Source organism: Oryzias latipes, chromosome 24 (assembly GCF_002234675.1).
Source record: "Oryzias latipes chromosome 24, ASM223467v1".
NCBI lineage: Eukaryota > Metazoa > Chordata > Actinopteri > Beloniformes > Adrianichthyidae > Oryzias > Oryzias latipes.
In genome coordinates, this window is record NC_019882.2 from 12,573,296 (window position 1) to 12,592,254 (window position 18,959).

The 18,959-nt window shown below is 40.2% G+C and overlaps 1 protein-coding gene across 2 annotated transcripts in view; it reads right to left on the reverse strand.

The window, feature by feature from the left end:
* LOC101162725 (leucine-rich repeat transmembrane protein FLRT2) overlaps nucleotides 1–18,959 on the reverse strand; it is a 48,017-nt gene that overhangs the window by 8,129 nt on the left and 20,929 nt on the right. Inside the window, exon 1 of one of the 2 annotated variants that reach the window (XM_004083660.4) lies at nucleotides 489–823. The exons of the other annotated variant lie outside the window; for it this stretch is intronic. The gene's annotated coding sequence lies outside the window, so the exon portion shown is untranslated. Of the gene's footprint in view, nucleotides 1–488; nucleotides 824–18,959 lie in introns of those variants that run through there. 2 annotated transcript variants of the gene reach the window in all.

The window sequence follows — 18,959 nt, forward strand, 5'->3', positions numbered from 1 at the left end:
TTCATTTGAATGAATTATTTCAAAGGAGAATTAAAAACCGTGCAGGAAAAGCCCCACAAAGGAGGAAAAAAAAGGAAGGAAAACGACTAGATAGTTCATCCAGAACAGCAGAGTGGAATTGTCTCAGACTACATCACATAAATTAGTGGACACAAGTCACTCCGATGAAGATTCAGGCTGGGTGATGTTAAGGTTTTGATGAAAAAAAACAAAAAAAGAAATCCAAGTTTCTTCGCTTCTGCTGCCAAAAAACAAGCCGTCCACGGTACCTTCGGCGACTGTGTCCATCACAAACCCTGATTCCGCGCTCAACTTCCCCCTGCTGCCGCGCCTGTGTCTGTCCTTCACGCGGTCCCCCCTGGAAGCCCGTGCGTAAAAGCTCTACTCCGGCGCGGCTCGGGTCCCATCCGCCGCCCGGAGAGGCTTTGGAGCAGCGGATCTACTCTCCCCTCCAACCCCCACACACACATACAAGCGCGCACACACACCTTCAGGTTGTGATCCGCACTTTCTCCTTCACATGGGAGCTCCTCCGCGTGGACTCGGCGCAGTTTGCGGCGCAAAAAGGCGCATAAGAGGCGACACTTCTCCCCGCTCGCCCAAGTGTCTGCCGCCTGCTCCTTCGCGGGCCATGACGGCCAACGATCCGCTGGGAAGCTGGAGGTGTTGAGGAGGAGGAGGAGGAGGAGGAAAAGAGGGGGAGCTGAAGTTGCCTGTAAATGCCAGCGCGCAGCCCACAGCCCCGACTCCGTGCGAGTTCTTGTCCAAGATGGATTCACTTGATAGTGCGAGGCGCGTTGCTCCGCTCACCTCTCCCTCTCTCGCTCTCCTCTAACCCCTCCTCCCTTCCTCGGAATAAAGAATGCATCTCCTCCAGCAGCTCCGTGATGGCTGGAAGCCACAGATCCTCCCCGTTTGCCCTCACACTGCAGAAATAGTTCGTCTCTCAGCAGACTTTCCCCGTCCGCTCAACCTCAGCCATGTCTGAGTTTATAGAGTTTTACCTTATTCATAAAATACAGACACTTTTTTCATAACCACAACCTTGCTGCCAACTTCACAGAGCACTGAATATGAAATTCAGAAAGAAAAATTCTATCTTAAATTATTGTGGCCAGTAATTAGTATTCAGTGATTACAAATGACTACATTGTGTGCACAAATAAGTATTTGATTGAACAAATTAGCATTTTATATACACACAAATTATTATTTGCTATGCACAATTCAGTATTGTGTGTGCAAAAATAAGTATTTTTTGGGCACAATTATTTTGTGTGCACATATGAGTATTTTGTGTGCTCAAATTAGCATTTGCTGTGCACAAATTTTTATTGTGTGTGTAAAAATCCATATTTTCTGTGCAAAAATTGGCATTTTGCACAAAAAAGTATTTTTTGGGCACGAAATGCAAATTTTTGTCAACAACATCACTATGGTGGAATGTGTGTTTATGTTCTAAGTTAAATATAGAACAACATTTCCACCCAGCTCCTTTTACTTTCATCACAGATAGAATTATGCTTTGACATTCTTTTTATAAATACAGATATGATGAACACAGATTCACTGTTTTTTCCCCCAGCTGTAAATAATTAACAAACTGCATCCACTGCTGCCTGCTAAAAAACATTTTTGAGAAGGAAAACAAAAAATAATCTGCCACCCTTCACTGCGAATAAACACACACAGACACACTTATGAATTTCTCTGGATTATGCAAGCATAACCAACCCGTGTACTGTTTGGCAATCACTGTCCAAGATTTTCTGACATCATAAGCTCAGAATTTTCCTCAGAAATTTGCCCAGACAAAAATGAGGTTTCAGGGGGAAGCAGCTTCTTACTCAGAAATATGCAAACTTAAATATTTACAGTAACTATATGTCATGGACATCAGCTAAACAAACAAACTTTGAGGTCACTTTTAATTTTACAGAAAAAAAACACGGCCTTTTGGCATAAAGTGTTTTGATAATATGCCCCACACCTCTATTTGTGCCTTTTTATGCAGCGGTTACTCTCAGTAAATTATTTAACATGCACACATTCCTTTGAACTATTTTAAATACAAGCTCGCACTTTCGGGATGCAGCAGAGATGTGCTGGTGCTTCTCTGTCTTCTTCTCTTGATCTCACAGCTGAACACCAGATGACCTTTAAAAGCTGAGCCGAATTAAAGGAACCACTGTCTGGAAACCTAACAAAAACATACAGGGCTAGGTGTGGGAAGTTCAAATGATACATTCTAGGAAGACTAAAAAAACTGTTAATTTGAGCCTTAATGGTAAATCTGTCATCAGGATTTGAACAACTGGTTAGCAATTGGTAAATAAGAGTATTTTTATTGTAAGCCAAATTAGGCTTTTATATCCTATTGTACCTTAGATATTCACTGTCATTTCTGATGCATGTATAGGATTAATTCACATAAACCGTTAGGCAGTGGCTGCTAGATAGAGAAAAATAATAGTGTTTGGTTGTATAATTCCGCAGCATTTACAACAAGAGACATTTTCACCCAATAATAACGACTGTTATAGCTGAATGAAGCTCATCTGATGGACTTTAAATATGTAGTTGTAGAGTTTGATAAGTTAATTATTCTCTATGAGTTCTGGTAAATCGTCTGTCCTTCCTGGGGGAGGATCCCTCCTTCATGTGTACACCCCTGAGGTTTCTTCGTTTTTTCCGGAATCCGTTTTTTTAGGAGTTTTTCCTTACCGAGAAGGGGGGTCTTAGAGCAGGAATGTCAGTTTAGTTTAGTCTGTTTAGTTAGTTCAATTTATTATTTTCTTATTGAATTCTACTCATGATCCTTTTGATTTTATGTTTTACTTTTTCAATTTCCTTTACAAAGCCCATCGAGACGACTGTTGTGAATTTGGGCTATACAAATAAAACTGAATTGAATTGAACTGTAGCGACTGCTCTGGCACAACCAAAAACATACATCTAGCTTAAGTAGATCTCTGATGGATTGATTGGTGTTGTGCTGAGCAATGGTGTTGCAGAGCCGAGTGATAATGACAACATCTACATAATGTCCCGCTTAAAAAACCATGAACTTTAGATGGTTGGACCATGGTTTTCCCTGCACTTTGATATTGAACATAGGTATCATAAATGCAGTTCCAAAAATAGGAACTTAGTCCAATCAACCGTGGAAGACAGATGACAGCGCAGAATTTTACAAAAAAACAAGGAAAACAGGGGACAGGTAGACTAAATACTTCTGGTCTTTGAACCTTGATGTTGACCAAAGAGCTATCGTTTTGATAGAAATCAAGGAATGTCTTCCAAGGCATCACAAGAAGTTCAAACGTGAGACATTTCTCCTCCCTCAACTGTTAAAGTAACGAAATTCATTCCCTGCATTTGACCCATCCCCTGCAGAAACAGCCGAGCTTGTGAAACATATGGTGGTTAAATCCCCCCACTCCAACCCCTTAATGCTGAGTAACGATAAATGTTAAATGGCGTAGACTTGATAGCACTTTTCTAACCTTCCATTAAGGCCCAAACCAATTTGCAGTCACAGTCCCATTTCCCCTTGCACACACCTCCTCACACACTGATGGTACAATGGCGGCAGCTTGTAACCACCAGGAGCAATGTGGAATTCAGTGTTTTGCCCAAGGACACTTCAACCAGGTAAGGTGGAACCTGAACTTGTATCCTTCCAATCGGTGGTCGACCGCTCTGCCTCTTCACCACAACGAAGTGTAACAGGCAGGGAGTTTGGGTCCCATTTTAGAGACTTTGGTATGACCTGGCCATGGACTTGAATGCTAGACTCCTTCACTTGCCCGCTAAAGTGTAGTTTTTAACCCCCCTCCCCCCAAAAAATTGTGTCAAAAAGCTTTTTGGGGGTTTTGGTCATTGCCCATTTAGGAAATTACATCACCAAATCCTACCCTTAAATTAAAAAACCCTCAGTAGTCTGACATTTGCTTGAGCATAAGGCTGTTGTAAGGCTGAGGGGGATATGTCCACTGTCACTTCACAGACAATGCATTAGTTTGTTTAAAATTTCAAAATAAATGCTGAGGTTCATAAAATCTACAATTTATATCTATTCTGAGAGCCCTGTATTTATTTTTTGTAATATTAGATCGACTTATACATTAAATGTCTTTGTTTACTTTTGGTCAGATATTATTGCAGACTTGTTTTTGCAAATTGTCCCCAGTGGCTACTTGATGAACTGCATCTCGGTGTACTTCTTTTTGTCTTCAATCCGGAAGTTGGTTTGGAGAAAAACACACTTTAGCAGTAGGTTCTTTAAAGTCTAACTAATAATAGTCTTTATAGGATTATTCTGAACACATTCGATGAAAATATATTAAGAATGTCAAAAAAAGTGTCTGATTTTGTGTAAGGATTGCATTCTAAAAGTATAGTGGAAGCAGTTTTTACGATGCGCTCTTCTGTTGGAGTCTAACTGCCAACCAAAAAAACAAAAAAGAGAGAAAAAACTCTAATGAAATTTTTTTGCTTAAACCTCTGAACTGTCAAGTTCTGTGTGCTTCAAACGGGAGTCACAGGACCCCACAGGTCAGCAGGTGCACATTTGATCTCTGCCTCCAGCTCCCAAATGGTATTAATGTTTGACTTCTGCTGACCCACTTCCCTGTCCACGAGTCCTAAGCCCTTTGCCAACAAATTATGACGCTTAAATCATGCTTGTCATTGTGTCCAATAAGGCCCGTCCAGCTCAGGTGCCACTCAGAGCCCTCTAATGCGTCAGCGCTGTCAGGAGATGATTTGATTGTTCTCTGCGTTGGCTTTTCATGTTTAATTTGTCTGCTTCCTTCCTGAGACAGACGGCTTTTGTGCGGCACAGTCTCTGGCATTTAATTCCGTCGTAAATCAGCTTCTCAGTGCAACCTGAACTATTGAGGGCGTGAATTTACAGAAAACAGCAGCGTTTTTATTTTTGCCTTGATGGACAGGTTGTGCAGCGGTGCACTTTGTTCTTGCACCAAGCAGTGATGTAGTGTGTGAGCATAAATAGCCATTTACCAGTTGGTTAATTGATTGTGTTCCTTAATGTCATGTAAAATAACTAAGCAGCAAACAAATATTGAAATTAAATGGATACGTTTTGTCCTTTTGGTCTCCTAAATTTCCGTAAAGCGTACATTGCACTAATCCAGAGGACTGTAACGGTTTGCACCCTTTCCTGACTCTCAAAGTGGAAACCCCCCTTCCTTTTCCCAGAGGTCTGGTGTGGCGTATTTACTCTGCACGCTTGTGTACCGCGATGAAACTGCAGATATGCCGTGACCTCGGAGAACATCAAAGCCCGCTCCGTCCATCTGCTGCAAACACGGCTAAAGGAGACCAGACCGGCTAAAGAAGTTCACTTAGAAAATGCAGATATGTTTTTCCCCTGGCTGTGTTCACTCCAGCCCCCCCCTGGGACATCATTAGCTTATCACATTCCTCCCTGCATGAATTTACATCTGGACACTGAGAGGCACTTCAAAGGTGCCAAGAACACGAGTGTTTAACATCCTCCTTGCAAGTATTGGCAAGGTTTTTGCAAAATTCAAGTGTGGGAAATCACTATTTTAATGTGTAATGCAATCATAGTAAAGTTTTTTTTTGTTACTGGATTGAAGAAAAAGAAAGAATATTTGGAAAAATCAGTTGGAAACATTTACAATAATACATGTATGCTCATATAAATGATTTGTAATTGTTCCGTCCCTACTTTTTTTTGTAAACAATTGTTTGTATTATTATAAAAGCTGTCTTAGAATAAATAATTTTATGAACTTAACCTTTTAATAGACACGTTTCGTATATAAATAAAATACAGAAAATGAATTATTTTTTGTATTCTGAACATTTGATGGATGGAGTTATGGTCAGAAAAATTAGCAACAAGCCCTGACCCTTTTATTGGAAAAAATATACATGTATAAGAAATACACCATGACACATTAGTACTTTTTTTAAACTTAAACTTTTATCCCCACCCAAAAAAAACAAAAAAATTAAAGCTTCATTTTATTTCATTTTAGTAATTTAAATGTTTTTTGGGCAATTTGAGCTACAAACTGTAGAACAAATCTTTGTTGTTTAAGACCCACTCTAATAAGAAATGTATTTTTAACATGTTCTTGTGTTGTTTTTGCTCATGATGGAGGACATATATAAAGAAAATCTATATCAAAATTGAATCTCTGATAATTCTTATATTCAAATTGTGGTGAATCAAGAGCAGACGAAAAAAAGCAGAATGAAAAACATCGTATTTGTGACGTAGAAAATCTGCTAGGCAGCCCAGAGGCTTCCTGCTCCGCCCCATTTTTATGTATCCATTTGTAGACTGTTCGGCTGGATAGCCTTAATAATGCTCACCATTTTTGTTGCACCAGTCATGTTAGGTTGGGGGCGTGAGGGGCTGTAAGCTAGTGGGAGAGTGTGTAAACAGACAGCTTTCAGCAACGGGGACGGAAAGGGGAGGCGGGGTTGCTCAGTGCCAACAACTAATGAACTAATGCTGCTCTGCCTAAAATATGTTCTAGAAAACCACACAGGTTTTTTGATTTAGGCTAAAAGTGGCAGAATGAAAATTAAAAGACAACTAGGAAAGCTTCTAAAAAAATTGACCAAAAGATGATCGGAGTAGGACTTGAAATTTGAGAGAATTTCAAAGTTTAATTGAAAAACACTTCATTCCATCAAAGAGCAAAAAAATAAAAAATAAAAATAAAAAACCTTGTCATGTCTTTGCAGCCAAAGAAAGCCCACTAAAATGCATTAAAACCCCTTTTACTCTGACTGTCATGACAATTTAAAACTAAACACACTATGTCAACAAGTCAAGATGAAGACAAAAAGTGAACAATATTTTATGATCAAACCATCAGATAATCAGACCATCAGATGGACAGATTCTGCCCAGATGCAGGTCTGGCAAAGTTATCAATAAAGTTTAAAAATAAGCAGAAAAAAAACCCAAAAGAAGGGTATAAAGATGTTTTGTGCGTTCTTTTTAACAAAACAATATATACAAATTTCAAACCGTAGACTGAAAAACAGCAACTCTTATATTACCAGAGGTCATGAAATGTTGGTAATGGCAACAGAAAAAACATTTCCCACTTTGAAAACAATAAATACATGTTAATCTATCACAAGCGTACATGATATTTCACAGTAAAAGAGACAAATGTCTCACCAAAGCCTCCTAATAGCTCAAGAAGCTCCGACCAACAGCACTACTGTTTCAAACAAAAATAAAACAACAACAAAAGCTCCATCCGCCTCCATAATGTCATGTGGGACGATCCTTGTGGCATTTCAAATGTGAAAAGATTTATCAGCCGGGCCTGGAGTTGCTTTAATAAGATGAGTAAAATGCTTGGTGGAGCTGTCGAAAGCCTGGCAACACTCAATCAGGCTGGTTTAATGGGCAGTGGAGGCAGCAAGCACGCTCTCAGATGAGCATGTGAGTTATAGCGGGAGGGGGTGGGATCCTGACTGAAAGCTGCCCTGTGCTAACGCCTGGCAGTAAAAACACTGACTTGACAACAAGCAAGCCCCTGTGGCCTTCGCTCGGAGAAGGATGGTGGAGGTGGGGGGCACTTAGACAGGGACAGAAGAAAAGTTTGGGGCCTGAAATTGTAAAAAAAAAAAAAAAACGATCTTGCCATGGCATCTTTGTCTTCCTAGTATTAAAAAAAAACATGAAAAATTTTGCCTGTCAAATGTCAGTCATATTTTAGAGTGCACCAATTTTTATGTTTTATTTGTTTTTATTTGTAATCCAAGACGTCTTAACTAGGCTCTAAATCTTAGAGACTGTATGTGAATGAGTTGTGACTTCTTTTTTCTAAAAAGTTTATTATGTTAAGGATGTTTTTGAGCCACAGAATCAAAAGGGTTCCAACCTATGAGCACGGTCAGCATCAACAGGATTCCTGAAAGTTTCATTAAACAGAAATGAAACCCACCAACTAATAGGGAACGCCAAATTGGTTAAATGAGGCTAGTCATATCCTAACGACAGTTTTAGCCAATGCTATTGCAATAGTGACTTTAGGAATATGGACATTAAGCTCCATTGTTGACATTCTTCAACCGTTTACACAATTAACTCAATCCCGGCAGATTTCAGACAAAAGTAGCTTGGTGCTAAAGTAATTGGCATAAGGCTGCTTTTCTCCATGGCAGAATCCATTGAAATTGCAGTAAATGCGTAAACGGTGAGAGAGGTAAGGTAGTGCAAGGAGTGTGTGTTGTTTAGGTGTCACCGACGACATCCCCAGTGTGAACGGGGTTAAAGGGAACAAAAATGTACTTGTAATTTCTAAAAATAATAATATCTGTGTCTTTAAAATGAAAATGAAAATGCATAATGACATATTTTCCGCACTATAAGGTGCGCTAAAAGCCTTACTATTTTTATCATTTATTTATTTAATAATAATTAAAAAAAGAGACTTACTGACGAAGCAATTTTGAGAGGTACACGGCGCTCTGTCAAAATTTCTGCTGGGTGTTGTTGTGAATACGCTAACGCCTTGTAGGTTGGGAGTTGGCGTAGTCATAGTAATATTTGTTTTAGCTGTATCGCTCTGTTTTTTTGTGTTGCAAACATGGTTGGGTGTAGCAGGTGTTGTACACTAATGTGGCGAACGTGTAGCGTGTCATTCACATGACTAAATTTTGAAAAAATAGTCTATTAATGGAAGCTGTAGGTTATGGTGCGGAAAATGTGATAAATAAAATGCAACTTAGACATTTTTCTGACTCATTTTTACTTTATATATTTTTTCTTTTATGGCAAATACAGCTTTAGAGCTGCTTTCAACGTTGTTCTCAGGTAAATTTGCAAACTGCTTTATTTTTTTTTGCATAACACGCTTCGCCATTTAAGGGTTATTATATTGGTTTCCCAATTATGACAGTCTACTAGGAAATATCTTTGTATTTTTAGATTCTTAAAGATTAGGAATTTCGGGAAGAAGGAAAACAATTTAGTCCAAATTAAATTTAAAAAAACTGTGTGGAATCAGAGGTATTCCTCATTGCTCGGCTGTTGGTCCGCTGCGCTGAGACGTGTTTGGACGCGGCCGTATTGTTTAGAAGGTGGGGGGGTGGGGGGGGGATGTAAAAGGATCTGTGAAAAAAGCAACATCCCAGAGATCAGCAGAAAAAGAACAGGCGGAGGAGAAAAACAGACGGATGCCAGGAACGAGCGGGTCCCGGGGTCACGCAAAAAAGATGGGCCTGATCCACCCTGCAATCCCTGCAGCTTTTCTTTTGTTTGAAGCCACATCTGGGCTAAATTTCCCCGCACCGACTTGAGCAAGGAGGAAGTCCTCTTGGTGGGAGGAAGGGGTCTCGGGGCCGCTCCTGCCTGCCAGGCTAAACTGTTCTAAACGCTCCAGATCCGTGAGTCACTACAGAAGGGCTCTGAACAAACGCAGACCCCAGTCAGGAGTCATCGAACTGATGCACAGTTGCAGAGCAGTCTCTGACACACGTGATGTTTTGACTCTGCAGGTAGATAATCTATTTAGCGGCTTCAGATAAGGTGCAGATAACTGCAGTTATTGCACCACAGACCTAAACAAAGGCCTTGTTTCACTACGGGGGTCACGGCAGCCTTGCACACTGTGACGGGAGGGCTTAAGCACACAATAATCTGCTGACCTAAAGGCAAAAAATATTTACTCACTCCTGACTTCATTTCGGATCAGCAGGACGCCCACGCTATATCACGAGATGATCAAACAGGCAGAAGAGAAAAACACATCAGTCTGTTCCTTTTTCCTTTGTTCCATTATAGCATTGGGTCAAAGTTTTGCTCAGTTAGGAAATAATGCAATATATTGACAATATACAAGATCACTTAACTAAATAAAAGTTTTCTTTTTTACTTTTTATGCCGATTCCTTATCTCTCTTTCATGTTGTTGTCCAAAAGAAAAGTGTTCACCACACCCTGAAGGGTTTCTGCCGCCATTTGTGTGGATCTATTAACCCAAGAGTAACGGTCGACTGTTGCATTAATCCTTTGGACGCCATCTGGTCAAGGGCAATAAAATCTGTTATTAGGATCGCATGATTTCTGTTAAAGGGTTTGCAATAAAAGTAAAAATACAAAAGCTTGTTTGTAGGGATGTAAAAGTATTTCTTGTAAATAAAACTTTGGCTGAATAACTTAAGAAACGTATCGACTCCAGACCCATTAAATGGAACGAGCTGAGCAAAGACAATGTTCACTAGTTTTCCTACTTTGACACAAATCATTTCATATTTGTAGGACTGACCTCTTGTTTAAAATAAACCATATTTAGGATTAAGATGAATTGAGACATCCTAGTATTTTAATAGATGTTTTTATAAATAAAAAAACCAAAAAGTTCATGTTTCAGCAACAACAGTGTGTTGAGTAATCTTTTTTCCAGTTCCTTCACGGAATAAAAACAATTTTTTGTAAGTTTTATCACAAAAAAATATATAATTTGATCAGTAAATTACCAGCAAGGTGGACATATTTTAACCCTTTAATACCAAAGAGGGTTACCACAACACCTTAATGACACATACTCTTTGTGTACCGTAACTCTTTAACCATTTACATGATCAATGTGAATCAGCTGATTCTGACCTACGTTAAGTGTTGCATATCAAAGCTGCTTTTCTTCAATCCAGAATTCCCTGGAATTACATTAATTCCCTAAACGGTTAAAATGTTACAGTAGTTGAAAAGAGTGTCAACACTGGAGCTAAAGTTTCGATGGTAAGGGGTTACGTTGTTTTGTTTTTTGTTCTTGGAAGTCAAAAAGTTGTTGACTGGATCATGATGATGTCATTGACATCCAAGCTTGCTCTACATAAAACCCAATGTGCTCTTTAATAGTTGCAGTATTCTATTGGGGGAACTGAAGACAATGTTTCCAACTTCTAGGTAAGAAAAGTAGCTATTGGTTGACCTAGAAGTTGCTTGATGATATCGACATCCAATTTGTAAACTATTTGCATGAAGCTTTTCTGGTATACAGGGGTCCCTTGTCATAACGCTGTTCACCTTTCGTGCTTTTTAGATTTCTTTTTGTGCTAATTTTCATGTTGTTGTTTTTTTTTTGTGCATCCTGATTGGCTGTCAATTGATCTCCATGCCGCGCCTACTGTACAGAATGCGTGCAGTTTCCAAATTTACATAGAAATGTGATCTGTAGCAGATTATTGGTTTCATTTGATAATACTGGATTCATTTTTCTGCTAAGGTTTGAACTTTGAGAGTTTAAACAAGAACAAAAAAGACTGAAAATGTTCATGTCTGTTCAAGAAAAGTGTGAAAAGAATGTAGTGAGGGGTTTACAGCCTTAAAACATCTATTGATAATGTAAAAAGTACATATGACTAATTTGTGGGTTTGGTGTTTTCTTTTTTGTAATTGACACACCATAGGAGAGACTAAAAAGTGACCAAAAACAGTTAATATTTAAAAAAATTCTGAATAAAAACTGATTTTGTAAGTGCAACTAGGAAAATTACACTTCAGCTTCCCTGTTACTCCCATTTCTGTTGACATCAAAACTCGGAAAGCTGTTGGTCTGATATTGAAATAGAGTTAGCCACATTAGCCTACCAGTGTGGCCATGTTGAAGACCTTCTCTCTAAATTTCGTAACTATTCTGACCCCATATTTTCATTTTGACATATTTTCCCAAAAGCAATTTGAGGCTTGTCTGGTATTTGTAGCACACATGAGGCTCCGCCCACCCTAAAGCAGTGATGAGTGTGACAGTCAGCTCCCCCAGCAGTTGGAGCAAGCCCCGCCACAATAAGAGTGCCACTTAACCATGTGTAATGTTGCCGCAAAATCGGCTTTACAGTGTGAGATTTTATAATAATGTGGATTGGGTTTTTTTAAACATAAAAAAACAAAAGGAAAAAAAAGCGGACTCTTTGCCATTCACAAAGGGTGCGTTTATTTTTGTTTTATTGTTTGTCTTCCTTTTTTTTCCACGAACAAAACATGCTAACTAGGCGATACAGTCATCTAGCAACATCCACATCCAACCCATCAACAATAAAACACAGGACAAACTTCCCCAACCTATGACTGTAATAGATTATGGGACTTTAACTTGGCATTATGAAAAGAATTTGACAGAAAGACTAAAAAGAATCCTACTCAAGCCTGTCTTGTTCTGACCACCACCTTAATGTGTTCATGTCGTTTTAGTGGCTTCAAATCTCCAATGACAATTCGTGTTTATCTTCTTTTTTTTCCCCCCTCTCCAGCTAATGAACTAAACCCCGGAATGGCATAACACGAATTCCCCTGCAACTTTCCCTGCTCTGACAGCTGATGCTTTATGGCACCACATCAAATGAGAGCAGAGTCGAGGAAGTCTCTCAACAATTTACACTCGAGCGGCCCGGGACTTTATTAATTGAGGTATTTTAATTAAAGATAATTACTATATCTAATGCTGCAACATGGTTTGATCGTCAAAGTTTGCTCTTTGTATTTTGGTTGGCGTTTTTTGGCTGTATCAAGACGCTTTTATTACTATTCTATTTATTCTATTTATTATTCCAATGCACACTCAAGGACCAGTTGCTGAACTAAATGGCACATTGGATTATAAGGTGCACCAAATATGAACAAAATTTTGAACTTATGTCATATAGAAGGCGCAACTATAAGGTGCATTAAGTGAGACAAAAGAGACAGAGAAAAGTCGGTACATCAGTCAGACTTTCAGAACTGCATTCACAGTACCCCTAGAACTTGTTTGTACAGCAACATACACATACGGAATGTGGTGCGCATTCAAGAACACGCTAAATGGGCATTCTTGAATGTTCTTTTACATTACAGTGTTGGTACCGGACTGTCTGTCCCTGATACCAGTGCATGCATTCAGTTGAAATTGGTTTGGTAGGAAATGTTGAAGCAGATGAAATCTCACGGATATTTCTCCAGGTTTTTTGTATCACAGCTCTACTCTAAAAGATAAAAGACTTGGTGTTATATCATTTTGGCTGGACACAAAACATTACTTTGCACTTCATGATTAACGGTTGGAACTTCTCAAAAAAACGCTGCTGATACGTCACCACCAAATCTGAGTCCATGGTTGGTCAAAGTTCAACTGGCTTAACTTTTAACGCATGTTCAATTTTTGTACATAGAGCCTGAAAACTGACTTAAACTTCTGTAGTGACGTACAAACCCCAGAGTTTTGAACGTGGAAGCCAGCATGTTTACATCATTAATTAATAATTAATTGAAAGTGGACATTTGAACACAAGTTTCCAAGCCTGCTGTGAATGCAGCATGACACGTTGGAAGCATTACCTGTGTTAGCATGTTCACAATGCCTATACTCAAAACCTTGTTTGGAGCACAAAAAATAAATAAAAAAAACAGTAAGAAAACAGACTGATACTGATAAGAAAAAAAATGTTACTGTGTCCAGGCTAACTCCCAAACTTGTTAGTAGCACCTAAAAATAACAGTCTGACACCACTACACATTCGCTGCCTTGGCGTATTTATAATTACACCCAAACTTGTTTGGAACTCATACTTTTAAAAAATCAGACGGTGATTTTGAAGGAGCGCCATGTTCCTCTCAAAATGGCTTAAGAAGCACAACCAGAATGAATCCATATACAACGCACCCTGGATTATAACACGTTGTTTTCTTTGAAAAAAACTAAGGCTTTTAAGTGCTTTTCAGTGTGGAAAATAAGTATCTGTCCTTTCTGACACTCTTAGATGAAAAATTGCAGCTCTAAACTTCTTGTCGAAACACATTTACCCCCCTGCATGGCCATAAGCGAGCACTGAAGAGGATGTTTGGCAGGTCCTTGTTTTTTGGCCTTATTTTTTTTCCCCAGAACTCCTCCCGGCGTCTTTCTATATGAGCCCACTCCCCAGTGGGTGAGGCAGGAGTTTGGATAAATCCATATTACATCAGAGGGCAGGTGAAGCGGATCAGGGAAACCAGCTAAAAATGTAATTATGCTGTCAGATGCTGCTAAACTGCAGCCTGTAATCCAGCTGCATTGCTTGTCTTTTCACATCAACAGCTGTAATCTGATATTCATATGCCACGACTCTGTATGTATTTCTTTCCTCTAGTTAGTTTGGTACCATTTTTTCTTTTAGCGTATTTATTGTGGTAACGATGGCAGTATTGGTTTTGGCACACTTAATGGTAATTCGTTGCGTTGTGGTTTTCAATCCCAGCTGGGTTTTTTGGGTGTTTTTTTTTTTTTTTACTTGTTAGGATGAAACTCTCTCTTTTACAGCATTGATCTTCATCTTCTTCACAAGCACCCCCGTGTAATGAGGAGCATTTTACGACATATCCTGATTTTTAAGAGGCAGCATCCTCTTTAAAATAATCTGTGTTTCCATCTGGTTATTACCCGCTTGCAGGGTCGCTGCCCTCCAATATTTGTTTTCACTTATTGCTGTTGGAGGACAATATCGCAAAAACTTCCCAGGGGCCTCTTTGGGTGTATAGATGTCCCCGCACTCATAGGAGCTGTTCAGCCTCGCCTTCAAGTCCCCCGAGAACAATTCGGACTTTCGCCGCTTAGCTCTCATAGGCGCTCACCCCCTTCTCTCCACCTTTCCTGGCACAGGGTCCAACCCTGGCACCTGCCACTTTTCCGTATTAACTGGAGCGTACCATCTTAAATGAATCGCATATGGCCGACATATTCTCACCTTACCCTTTTTTGCATGAATGTGTTCTCTCCTTTTTTTCCCTAGCTAGCCTTTCTCCTTCAAATGATTCATATTGGGGGGGTGGGGCTGGCAATGACCAAGGTTATTGAGTTCACGGCAAAAGACATGACTTTCCTTTTTAGTTTCCATTTATCTCCACCAAAGTCCACCTTCTGCTCTTAACCGGCTGGGAAGCAGATTAATTCCTCGACCGTCTAAAAGGTAGAAATCAGCTGGAGCACCTGTCCTTGACGGCACCGTGCATTAAGACGAACACATGCCAGCTTCAGTCTGTATTAGTTATTTATAAAGACCCACTGCCCAGAATAACATGACTAAAAGACAGCGAAGGAGTAAATGGTTCAGACGGCAGGGGGGAAGTCAGCAACAGGGAAGTAATGAGGAAGTGGTGACCACAGCAGCACAGAGAACAGGAACCTGCCGCTGGGTCCGATCCGGTTGTCATGTCAACAGCATCAAGCACCGACAGAGCGCTGTTGGACAATTTGTTTGTATTAGTTCATGTAAAATAGTGTCAGGGAAATAGAAAAAGGATTTCACCACATACTTTTGTTTTCTAAAAATCGTCATCATTACTATGTTCATTTGTTTTCACAATTATTTCGTTCTCCCCCTTTTAGAAAAAAATGTACCCTTGCTACATCCTCAAAATTTACACGTACCTAGTTCTCATTGAATACAAATTTTGGGTATAGTAAACTACACCTCCCAAAACAAGAATGACATCACAAAAAAAAAAACATGGGGCCAAAATCACTTAGGGGCTCAAAAAATATTTAAAAATCCACTAAAAAAAATAAAAATCACATGTGTCTGGGATATCCAAAGGATTTTTTAAAAATTATTATTGGATGGCCATAGAACCTTTAGCTTGTTGACGATTTTGTGGCAAACTGTGAAATGTGGTGATTTTCCCACAATATGTGCAAATGTTTGTTCGAGTGATCTTCACAAATTAACTAAAAAATAAATCCCCTTTAGTACCAGCTACAAACTGTTATCAACTCCTAACATCAGTGGGAAGATACTTGGGGAAAAAAGTACGATATGATTATATTAGGAATATGGGTGTGGTTAACCACTGGCCACTTTATTTATGAATAAATCTACAGCAAAGAAAAGACGAATAGAGTTTAAATTCCAAGTTTTAAATCTTAGGAATCATAAACAGATCATCTCCCATTCGGTTAAGATTGTTAAAATTCCTGCCCCGTGAGGCTGGTGTGCATTTTTTAGTAGTTATGACTTCTTTCTAAATGTATGTCATTATATAAGATAAGGCTCCTCTGCATAACTCTTTGCTGATTGCCGTGAAACTTTTAACAAGAGCAGCAGAAGAACGAATGCAGTTTTTCTGCAGGTCATTTCTCAGAAAGAAGTGTTCTTTTTTTCCTTCATAAGAAACCCCTTAAAGAAACAGAAGTATGGGTACCACTTGTTGGGTTGGTTTGCTCCTGTCCAAGTTGATTACACAAAGCAAAGAGCCCAAGGATAAAAAAAAAAATCCCCCCAAAAAAGTTCAGACTAATATTTTTCAATGCCTCAAAATGTCAGATAGCTAATGAGTTGACTCTGTATCGGTCGAGTCATCTTAGTGCTTTCACTATCTTGGCACAGACTCTGATTACATGGTTAGAAATGTAAGTGGTAGATAGATCAGGTTTGATATGAATGTCTTGTGGATTGCCCCTGGGGGCAATTCCATCCACAAGACCTGCCCTGCTCCTTTTGTTAAAGCCGGTCTGAATTTGTCACTTCGCATTTTTGTTAGGAGATACAGTTTTATTTTATTTTTTTTGAAGTACTCTGGTGGTGACATGGATCCATATCAAAGCCATCTGGAAAGTAGACGTCCTCAAGACGATGTTTGAGTATCCTTTCTTAAATTTCCACATCCGGAGTTGAGGGGGCAAGTGAGTAAATCATGTACACGGTGCACTTTTGTAATGATGATGATGATATGTTGAGTTTGGATGCAGCACCCCGAAACGTTTGCCTGTCATTGCGGTCGGGTTCGTCCCCAGACGCCTCGCTTTCCCTGATCTATACACCAAAACAGATGTCAGCAGCACGGTTCTTTGAGTGCATTTTAATGTTTAGCAGAAACTGGCTGTTTTTTATTAAACCATGAGCCGATATATGTAATTGCCGCTCTAAACGTCGTGTTTTCAGGCCCCCGGCGTGCGCTGTCCGCGTGCGTTTGCCACTCTTTGGGATTAATCGGCAGCAAAAGGCCCCCGCTGTCAAAGAATTCGCCTCCGTGGCATCACCGCCGGCCGGGACGAGATGCAAGATCCTCTGCAGCGGTGGGGTTTGCAGGCGCTTACATGGTACACTGAACGTCTTTGTTCTGACGTGACCTTCATCCAGACACTTTTATTTGCGAGTCGGCTGCGCCACGGCCTATTGGAGTTGGTATCCGTGTTCCCAGCCGCCCGGGGCTGTGATTACAGCCTTCATAAAAAACGAGCCTTGGCTCCATCTTTGTGAGGGAAACAATAGCTGGCACGCGCGCAAAAACAAAAATAAGCGACGCAACGGCAGAAATTCCCCACTCTGCTACTCAAAACTGCTAAGTGCGAGCAGGTATTTCTCAGGAGTATCTCTTTGGGTGTCTGGTGTCTTTAGGCCGAGGAGGCAGGAATGCAGACGGTGCACATGGAAGCATTTTAGATGAGAGCCAGGCAGGCGTCTGCTGCAGACATGTAAGAAGAAACATTGCTCAATGTCCTCTTCAATGTATCTCTTGGAAAGAGAGCGTTAACACATGTTTGGTTTCCTGGGTTGCCCAGTGTGTGTTTGTGTCCATAGAACAGTAACTGCCATGTCATAGTGGGGGTCTGAGCAGAAGTAAACCCCCTGAGACTTGAGCTTTGGCTCAGGTCCAACTCTCCTGATATGTTAACAAGAAGAACTTGTTCCTATCAATGGGCTGCTTTATTCCTGCTGTACACACTCTCTTGCTTTCGTGCTCACACACGTACGTGCGCACACACACCGTGATCAACAGACGCAGAAATGCAAATACTGAGCAATCCAATAAACACACACATCTGCCCACAACAAACACAGACAATTGACCGTTGGACTCGAAGACAAACAGACAAACGGGCACATGAGCCGCTCCCTGAGACAATTAGAAGCGCCCAGATGGACGGGAAGACACATGCACACAAAGCCTGCTGGCATGGAGAGATCAGGAATGTCCCTTCGTGTCCTTAGTGGAGACTCCCAAAGACATTGTCTCAACGTTTTTGTTTCTTTTTCTGTTGGCCTGATGAACGGCGAAGTGGTACAAAAAGAGATAGAGGACTAGTGGGAGCTTGATTAGCAGACAAACCTTAGGTTCATTTCAGTCTGCGGTCATACCGAAGCACCTATTATTAATTCATCTACCCCTCAACTATAAGATTCAGAATGGACCAGTGTGCTTGTTAAAGAAAAAACTGAATTTTGAACACCTGCTGGGAACAGAAGCCGGATTGGGAGCTCTTCAAAGTGAATTTGAAAGGGTCAAAAACAGTACAACCAGCTGAGAGATGCAGCTAGAAGTTGAAAGAATTGGAAAGTCAACCAGTTGCCATATCTGGCCAATTCCAACAAGATAATTGCAGTTTATTTCCAACTGGTAGCTGAAGTGCTTTGTTAGAAAGCTGCAGGGAGCTTCTGCCAATTGATTAAAAATGGCTGAAAGTAAACAAATGGGCATGTGTGGATGAATATGACGGTGATTAGGTCAGGGGGGAAGTGGAGGGAGGAATCCTGGATGGAGATCTTTAATGCAATTAGCAGAATGGCTTTTCCAGGTGGCTAGCCTTTGCTTTTCCTGCACAAGAAAACAAATAGTGTGTGTGTGTGTGTGTGTGTGTGTGTGTGTGTGTGTGTGTGTGCGTGTGTGTGTGTGTGTGTGTGTGTGTGTGTGTGTGTGAAGCAGCTGCAGTCTCGCAGGTTTTGCATTTCTTTTGATTGTCTGCGCCGTTGTCCGACCCAACAGAGAAAGGAGGTCCACTCCATTCTGTTAAATGACATGAAAAACAAAAATAGCTCCATTCATTCGTCTCTACGCCTAATCTGACTAATACACACTCAGGTGGCGGATCAGGTCAAGTTTTTTAACATCCCACTGACAGCTGTTACAAAGAGATCAAAAATAAATATAAATATAGTTTTTCCTAACAGTCACTGCCCTGGAACTTTATATTAGAAAAATTCCCA